Source organism: Palaemon carinicauda, chromosome 5, assembly GCF_036898095.1.
Source record: "Palaemon carinicauda isolate YSFRI2023 chromosome 5, ASM3689809v2, whole genome shotgun sequence".
NCBI lineage: Eukaryota > Metazoa > Arthropoda > Malacostraca > Decapoda > Palaemonidae > Palaemon > Palaemon carinicauda.
In genome coordinates this window covers 119219259-119229258 of record NC_090729.1, presented here as the reverse complement: position 1 = coordinate 119229258, position 10000 = coordinate 119219259, and the positions used below count along the sequence as shown (strand labels likewise).

The 10000-nt window shown below is 35.2% G+C and overlaps 1 protein-coding gene across 2 annotated transcripts in view; it reads right to left on the bottom strand.

Annotated features, from left to right (window-relative positions):
• Positions 1 to 10000, bottom strand: part of LOC137641436 (Na(+)/H(+) exchange regulatory cofactor NHE-RF1-like) — a 155942-nt gene that overhangs the window by 103265 nt on the left and 42677 nt on the right. The gene's annotated exons all lie outside the window — the stretch shown is intronic.

Genomic DNA, 10000 nt, shown 5'->3' with positions numbered 1-10000 from the left:
ATAATAATAACAATAATGATAATAAAATAATATTAATAATAATAATAATGATAATAACAACAATAATAATACTAAAAATAATAACAACAATAATAATAATAAATAATAATAATAATAATAATAATGATAATAATAATAATAATAATAATAATAATAATAATAATAATAATAATAATAGTTTATTCAAACGATCAAAATGAGGCTAAGCCGAATATTTCAACTAGCACTGTTCGAATATACAAAATAATAAAAAAAAATTCATAATGAACATAATCTTCATTAAAAAGAGAAGTCCAGCAAATGAGCATATATTGCCCTTGATCCGATTTCATTTAATTAGTTAACTAGTTTATTAGAAACTAGTTCACCCAAATATAATTTTTTTCATGCCCCATTGACACATTGATCTAACACCTGAAGGTTAGTCAGTAATATATGTAAATTTAGATGAAATTATGTACAGTATTTTCCATATACAAATATATGAACACACATACATATGTGTGTATGTATATATATATATATATATATATATATTTATATATATATATATGTATATATATGTATGTATATATATGTGTGTGTTTATATTTATATAATTTATATATATATATATATATGTATATATATATACGTATATTTATATGAATATATACATACACACACAATATATATATATTATATATAGATATACATATGTATATATGTAAATATACGTATATTTATATGAATATATATACACACACACAATATATATATATATATATATATATATACACACACACAGTATATGTGTATGTAGATCTAAACTACGATGTTCAACACGAGTCAACTTTTACCATAACACTCCACAGCGCAGAAGAGGCTCCAAAGAAGACTATAAAAGGGCAAAGAATGCATCAGATGAGAGGAAGATGCTGAAAGATGTAATGATAAAAACACCAGATACGAAGCTCCGGTGTCAACGTGGTACGGAGACGAAAGTTCGTAATGTGGTGTAAGTCTTGAATGTTGGTAAACACCAGTGAGAGAGAGAGAGAGAGAGAGAGAGAGAGAGAGAGTAAATATTTACAGCCTAGAAAATCAACTACTGTACACCTTTGCTGGCTGGACTTAAAATTTTCACGACCCAGTATGTAACCTATTTTGAGAGAGAGAGAGAGAGAGAGAGAGAGAGAGAGAGAGAGAGTAAATATTTACAGTCTAGAAAATCGACTTCACCTTTGCTGACTGGACTTGAAATTTTCACGACCCTGTACGTAACCTATTTTGAGAGAGAGAGAGAGAGAGAGAGAGAGAGAGAGATTTCACGACCTTGTACGTAACCTATTTTGAGAGAGAGAGAGAGAGAGAGAGAGAGAGAGAGAGAGAGTAAATATTCACAGTCTAGAAAATCGACTACACCTTTGCTGACTGGACTTGACAATTTTTCCGACCCTGTACGTAACCTATTTTGAGAGAGAGAGAGAGAGAGAGAGAGAGAGAAGAGAGAGAGAGAGAGAGTAAATATTTACAGCCTAGAAAATCAACTACACCTTTGCTGGCTGGACTTAAAATTTTCACGACCCAGTATGTAACCTATTTTGAGAGAGAGAGAGAGAGAGAGAGAGAGAGAGAGAGAGTAAATATTCACAGTCTAGAAAATCGACTACACCTTTGCTGACTGGACTTGAAATTTTCACGACCCTGTACGTAACCTATTTTGAGAGAGAGAGAGAGAGAGAGAGAGAGAGAGATTTCACGACCTTGTACGTAACCTATTTTGAGAGAGAGAGAGAGAGAGAGAGAGAGAGAGAGAGAGAGTAAATATTCACAGTCTAGAAAATCGACTACACCTTTGCTGACTGGACTTGACAATTTTTCCGACCCTGTACGTAACCTATTTTGAGAGAGAGAGAGAGAGAGAGAGAGAGAGAGAGAGAGAGAGAGTAAATATTTACAGCCTAGAAAATCGACTACACCTTTGCTGGCTGGACTTGAAATTTTCACGACCCTGTACGTAACCTATTTTGAGAGAGAGAGAGAGAGAGAGAGAGAGAGAGAGATTTCACGACCTTGTACGTAACCTATTTTGAGAGAGAGAGAGAGAGAGAGAGAGAGAGAGAGAGAGTAAATATTCACAGTCTAGAAAATCGACTACACCTTTGCTGACTGGACTTGACAATTTTTCCGACCCTGTACGTAACCTATTTTGAGAGAGAGAGAGAGAGAGAGAGAGAGAGAGAGAGAGTAAATATTTACAGCCTAGAAAATCGACTACACCTTTGCTGGCTGGACTTGAAATTTTCACGACCCTGTACGTAACCTATTTTGAGAGAGAGAGAGAGAGAGAGAGATTTCACGACCCTGTAGGTAACCTATTTTGGGGGGAGAGAGAGAGAGAGAGAGAGAGAGAGAGAGAGAGAGAGTATATATTTACAGCCTAAAAAATTGATAACACCTTTGCTGACTGGACTTAAAATTTTTCCGACCCTGTACGTAACCTATTTTGAGAGAGAGAGAGAGAGAGAGAGAGAGAGAGAGAGAAATTTCACGACCCTATACGTAACCTATTTAGAGAGAGAGAGAGAGAGAGAGAGAGAGAGAGAGAGAGAGTTCCAAGGAGGACAAACTACTAAGGGTTCGTGTTGAAAGCCGAGTTAATGGCTAAACCTTACATGATTTCGTTTAAACCTTTACTTAAGAAAGAAAAAAACATCCTTAAATATGATATTGGGAATAAAGCATCGCGTATCTTGTAAACAGATGAATAAACTTTAACAAAATGAAAAAAGGGAAAATAAACGTTTCAACAGTGATTAAAAAGGTAGAACTTGCAAGTGGATATATATATATATATATATATATAAAATATATATATATATATATATATAAAATATATATATACATATATATATAAATATATATATACATATATACATATACACACATATACAGTATATACATATATATATATATAAGTACATATATATAGATATGAATATATATACACACATATACAGTATATACATACATATACATATATATACATACATATATATATATATATATATATAAATGTTCAATTAAAGTTTCAAATTCTTCACAATTCTTAGAGAGTAGGCCAAAAGGTTTAAAGACCGCTCATGAATGGCTGGCAGAGGCAAGGGACAGTGACATTGCCCTATTAAGCAGGACAATTCCCTAGAGATTGACGATATATACATATGATCAGCGACCAAGGCCCCACTCCACCCAAGCTACGACCAAGGAGGATAAGAGAATGCCTACTGATGACTCAGCATATAGACCTATAGGCTCCCAAGAATGGTGAAGTTGCAGCGACCAAAGAAACTAAGGAGTTTGAGCGGGACTCGAACCCAAGTCTGGCATTCACCAGTCAGGGACGTTACCACATCGGCCACCACAACCTATTCTATCCTTTATTCAAATGGAAGCAAATTCTACAAAGCGCTTCTAGGATGTGATAATGCCTCTCGGGAAATCTTTGCAGATCAAGGATTCTTAGTAGAGCCAAGGATTCTTTGTAGAGATAGAGCCAAGATTCTTTGAATGTCCATAATTCTTTATAAAGCCCAGGATTCTTTGCATGTCCAAGAATCTTTGTGGAGTAAATGATTCTCTGTAGAGCTAGGGATTCTAAAGGAGCCAAGGATTCTTTGTATAGCCAATGATCCTTTGTAGATCCAGGATTCTTTGAAGATACAGGATTCTTCGTAGAGCCAAGAATCCTTTGTAGAGCCAGGGATTCTTCCTAGAGCCAAGGATCCTTTGTAGACCCAGGGATTCTTTGTAGATGCAGGATTCTTTGAAGATCCAGGATTCTTCGTAGAGCCAAGGATTCTTTGTAGAGCCAAAGATCCTTAGAAGATCCAGGATTCTTTGAAGATCCAGGATTCTTCGTAGAGCCAAGGATTCTTTGTAGAGCCAAAGATCCTTTGTAGAGTCAAGGATTCTTTGAAGATCCAGGATTCTTCGTAGAGCTAGGGATTCTTTTTATACCCAAGGATCCTTTGTAGAGTCAAGGATTCTTTGAAGATCCAGGATTCTTCGTAGAGCCAAGGATTCTTTGTAAATCCCAGATCCTTTGTAGAACTAGAATTCTTTGTAGAGCCAAGGACCCATAGTAGATCCTTTTGTAGTCAACGTTGATCCACCTCCGATTCGTCAGAGGTGGGTCAAGAGAAGTCCGTCTTATGCAACCTCATCACAAGTCTCCCGCAACACCTTCATTCTGCAATCCCGTCTCGTTGCAAAGATGATTCGTCAATTGCATGGTTGCAGGTCGGACGGTCCCTTCTTCGCGTGCTGTTATTGCAATAGGCGTTATTAAGCCTTTCGATATTTGCAATACGGATATGTGTAGTGGGTAAGGTTGGGGAGAGAGAGAGAGAGAGAGAGAGAGAGAGAGAGAGAAAGAGAGAGAGAGAGAGAGAGAGAGATAACGTCTTGATATTGTTACTGATCCTGAGATATATTATGATTTTGGCTCTACACTATATATATATATATATGTGTGTGTGTGTATATATATATATATATATATACATACATACACTGCTAAGGGTTGTAGCTTGACTAGTAATGTGTATGTGTATATGTATGTATGTAAGGGTGGAGAGAGAAAGAGAGAGAGAGAGAGAGAGAGAGACATCAAAGCTAACGTATAGGACAACCGTAAGCTGAACCCTTTCATAAATGGACCGTGATGGGTCAAACGTTTACATCCACTCCTTTGAAAACTTTTTTGTATGGAGTTGGCGACCGGCTGGCTTTGGGCTTTGGGGCTTCGACAAAGATATCTGGGAGCTGCCTTGGCTATGTCTCTCTATATGGGGACGCTGTGAGATGGATCGCCAAGAAGCTTTCTCATTAAATGCGTGTGACTTTCACTCCGTCGTTCACGTGGGTATGGGGATGGAAGAGTAAAGGCTTGGATCCACAACTGGCTTCGTTTTATTATTGCTGGTTACGCGACCCGGCAAAAATGACGGCTGGATATTTAGATAGATATGCACACACAGATTCAACCATTTCACACCCCACTCACTTTCCCTAACTACAACACGGCAGTTATAGTTTTTGAGTGTATATATCGAGGTACCTCCCTCTCACCAGGTATGACTACTCCCTCTCCCCCATACCGTTAGGGAAAGTCACGATCAAGTTTTTTAATTTCATATATATATATATATATGTGTGTGTATATATATATATATATATATGTGTGTGTGTGCGTGTGTGTGTGTATTTTAAGTCCAGCATACGTCAATCTTTTACATATTTTCATATTTTACTGATGTTGATTTGTTACCGTAACCGTATTGTATAAAAAAAAAATGTGTACAGTTTTTTAAATGATAGTTTATATCAAAGATTGTATAGAGAAAGAGTTACAAGGATTTTGGATGTATCCAAGGCTAGAGGCCTCTATATTGGCCTTGGATGTATCAAAGACTTTTTAATCCATCCGCAGAGACTCCTTTTGGGTAGAGCGATTTAGTTTAAGCATTTAGAGAGTTCTTATGATCTTGTCTAACTTATTCTTGAACTCGTTTGCTGTGTTACGGTCTACTACATCCGCTGGAAGTCTATTACAATTATTTGCTATTTTGTATGAAAAAGAAATTGCCACATTGAGTGGTGGTGTATCTTTTCAATTCCAGTTAGTATCCGTTACCTCTGGACTGATTTGAGAGAGAGAGAGAGAGAGAGAGAGAGAGAGAGAGAGATATTAGTTAACCATTTACTTTAATGCAACAGATTTTTTTTTTATTTTTTATTTTTACTCCGCTTGTTAGAGAGAGAGAGAGAGAGAGAGAGAGAGAGAGAGATTAGTTTACCATTCACTTTATTGCAACAAATTTTTTTCTTATTTTTCAAGCTTTTACTCAACTTGTTATATATATATATATAAATACAGAGAGAGAGAGAGAGAGAGAGAGAGAGAGAGAGAGAGATTAGTTTACCATTCACTTTATTGCAATAGATTTTTTTTTATATATTCTAAGCTTTTACTCCACTTGTTATAAATATTTTCGTAATAACATCAATCTTGTTGTATAAATGTAATTTACAGCCATCTGTGATTGAACAATTTCTTGTAGTTAATTTAAAGATAAAAGTGGAAAGTGTAATTTCTCATAGTTTTTAATTTTGTAGAGGAATCTTTTGCCCAAATTCTAACTACACGATAAGTAATTGATTCGACATAGCTTCGATAACATAACTACAATTTGATAGAGCAATGTGAGTTATTATTATTATTATTATTATTATAATTATTTGCCAAGCTACAACCCCAGTTGGAAAAGCAGGATGCTATAAGCCCATGGGCTCAAACAGGGAAAATAGATTTTTATTATTATTATCATTATTATTATTATTATTATTTGCCAAGGTACAACCCCAGTTAGAAAAGCAGGATGCTAAAAGCCCATGGGCTTCAACAGGAGAAAATAGCCCAGTGAGGAAAGGAAACAAGAAAAAATAAAATATGTCAGGAACAGTAACATTAAAAGAAACATTTCCTATATAGACTATAATAACTTGAAAAACAAGAGGAAGAGAAATAAAATAGATTAGTGCCTGAGTGTACTCTCAAGCAATGCATACCTGTGTTAGGTATCAATTTCTTGTTCGGACTTAGAGAGTGCCTTCAGCTAATACTGTTCTCGTTTACTGATTACCTCAGCCTTCCTTTAAGACTTCAACATTTATATATTTTGTTCTGTAAATATTATTACCATTCTAGGAGCCATTTTAGTTTGCTTAAAGCAAATGGGTGTTACAGATTAATACACAAACAAATAAAGCCACTCTAACAACTAAAAATATAACAGACACCTTAAACGTCTCGAAATGTCATCCTAACCGCGCCAGGACTCCTCGCTGCTGGGAGGAAGGACGCTCGTGACTGGTACAACACATGAACATACGCTACCGGGGTCTAAAGCGATGTCAGGCAGGGCAGCCGATCGGGACTACGGTCTACCCCAAAGCCAAAGCAAAGTCCTTCAAAGAGAAGGCCACTGTGCTTACCCCATACAAATGGGAAAGACACGTTAATAGAAGATAATGATAGATATACTAAAATATATCAAAGGGCTTATCATATACATTCTATAAGTCATATATATATCTTATTTGTTTTTACGAGAGATTCCTACATATTCACTTCCAATTGCTCTGCCTTAATTATTAATTGAGTATTTTTAAAAGTATCTATGTGATAAAAGACCATATACTCATATTTTATCTTGGGCAGTGTCATAGCCTCCGTACCATGGTCTCCCACCGCCTTGGGTTACAGTTCTATTTCCTTATTTTCTTTCCTCACTTGGCTATTTTCCCTGTTAGAGCCCTTGGACTAATTGCATCTGCAAGGGATTATATCACCCTGCTTTTCCAGCTAGAGTTGTAGCTAGGCTAGTAATAATAATAATAATAATAATAATAATAATAATAATAATAATAACAATAATAATAATCCTATATGTAAACATTGAAATATTAACTCCCAAAAAGAGATTACTCCACCAAACTTTCAACTGGTCTCCACAAGGCACTAGAGTTGGAAGACTCAGGCCTACATGGCTTAGGACTATGAAGCGTGAAGTAGATAATGAGTGAAGTACTGATTTAAAAGTTCAAGATAGAATTGAATTGAATTGAATATAGGATTTAGGCATTAAGCCAAGCACTGGGAGTTCAAGATAGAGACGACTGGCGAAATCTAATCGAGGCCCTTTGCGTCAATAAGCGTAGGAGGAGATGATGATGATGATGATGATGTTGATGATAATACTAACGCCGAATAAGTTGGGATTTGTAAGCATTTTACACTGGTTCTCATAAATAATAAAACCGTGAAGAAATGAGAGGGAGCTTTTCTTGGGTGAACTGTTAAAAATTTGCAGTAAAAAAAGCGTAAAAATCCTGGAATAAATATTGCAGGGCATTTGCCGTTTTAAAAATGGATAAATTATTGTTATTATTATTATTATTATTATTATTATTATTAAATGCTAAGCTACAACCCTAGTTGGAAAATCAGGATGCTATAAGCCCAGGGGCCCCAACAGGGAAAATAGCCCAGTGAGGAAAGTAAACAAGGAAAAATTAAATATTTTAAAGAATAGTAACATTAAAATAAATATTTCCTAGATAAACTATAAAAACTTTAACAAAACAAGAAGAGAAAGTAGATAGAATAGTGTGCCCGAGTGTACCCTCAATAAAAGAGTGATATTAAGGTCACCAACCAGTAAAAGATAACAAAGTAGATTAAAAGTACGGTCGCCTGTATGTTACTGAAATACAACTTAAAACAGTATATTTTCACGGAGAATTTCCGATTAGAATTAAGTTTTATAACAGTGTACGCTACACATAAGGGATAACCAGCCCTTATATCTAAGAATCTGTGTACTAGAGTTTTCTCACAGTATAGCAAAAACTAAAAAAGCCCCGGAAATATGTTAGTAGTCTTTTTATTATTATTATTATTATTGTTATTATTATAATTACTAGCCAAGCTTCAACCCTAGTTGGAAAAGCAAGATGCTATAAGCCCAAGGGCTCCAATAGGGAAAAATAGCCCAGAGAGGAAAGGAAATAAGGAAACAAATAAATGATGAGAATAAATTAACAATATATCCTTCTAAAAACAGTAACAACGTCAAAACAGATAATGTCCTATATAAACTATTAACAACGTCAAAAACAGATATGTCATATATAAACTATAAAAAGACTCATGTCAGCCTGGTCAACATAAAAACATTTGCTCCAACTTTGAACTGCCTGTGGTGATCTCGAAGAAACTTCTGATGTAGCAAATTCTCCCAAGACAACATAGACCCCAGTTGATATTAATTGAAAAACTCACATTAAGACCTTTCTATTGAATACCAATCTTCTATAGTTTGGCCGATTATAAAAGCTTTCTTATCCAAATTTTGACTAAATCACCAATAGCAGTGAAAGGGTTAAATAGTGTGGGTGAAAAACAAACTATTTTTGAAGACATTTGAAGTTGTTATTTCTTCACTAATGACTAAGAATGAATCTGTCTTTATAAAACAGCCAATTATTTTACTTGAGGAGGACGATTACCTTGATTTCCTTCAATCTTATCTGAATTACAAATAGCTAAAATCTGATGAGATTAATTAAAACTCGCGTGAGTGATACTTGCATCTAATTGGTACAACCAGCAGACAAGAATATTGGCCGTCACTTCATGTAAGGGTAAAATAACTGGGGGATTTTTGGAAAACTAAAATGTATATTTCATCATTTTTCTTGCAACGTACATTCACAAACCTTTGACATTAAAAACTTCTACCAGAAATGTGGATGAAAAAAACATCAAATCCAACTGAATGTTACATAGCCAAATTAAGCAACGCCACATTGATAGTGAGCTCTTATTCATAAGGAAATTTAAAGTACAATGACCAAGAATATAACTCAATTCTGAAAGTAAAAGCTGCAAAAACATGAAAAAGAAAAATGGAAAGCAAGAGACGGAAACACACAGATAAAAAAAAATCATTGGCAAACAATTTTCAATGAAATACTTCAAGTGTATGAACTCTAAATGTCACTACGAGTGCCTTTTGAGACTGAGGGCATCTAGGACCTACATGTGGCAAGGTGGATCCTTCGGAAAAAAATGGAAAGCCAGAGACAGAAACACACAGATAAAAAAATCATTGGCAAACAATTTGCAATAAACTACTGCAAGTGTATGAACTCTAAACGTCACTACGAGTGCCTTTTAAGACTGAGGGCATCTAGGACCTACATGTGGCAAGGTGGATCCTTCGGAAAAAATCAAAAGCCAGAGACGGAAACACACAGATAAAAAAATCATTGGCAAACAATTTGCAATAAACTACTTTAAGTGTATGAACTCTAAACGTCACTACGAGTGCCTTTTAAGACTGAGGGCATCTAGGACCTACATGTGGCAAGGTGGATCCTTCGGAAAAAA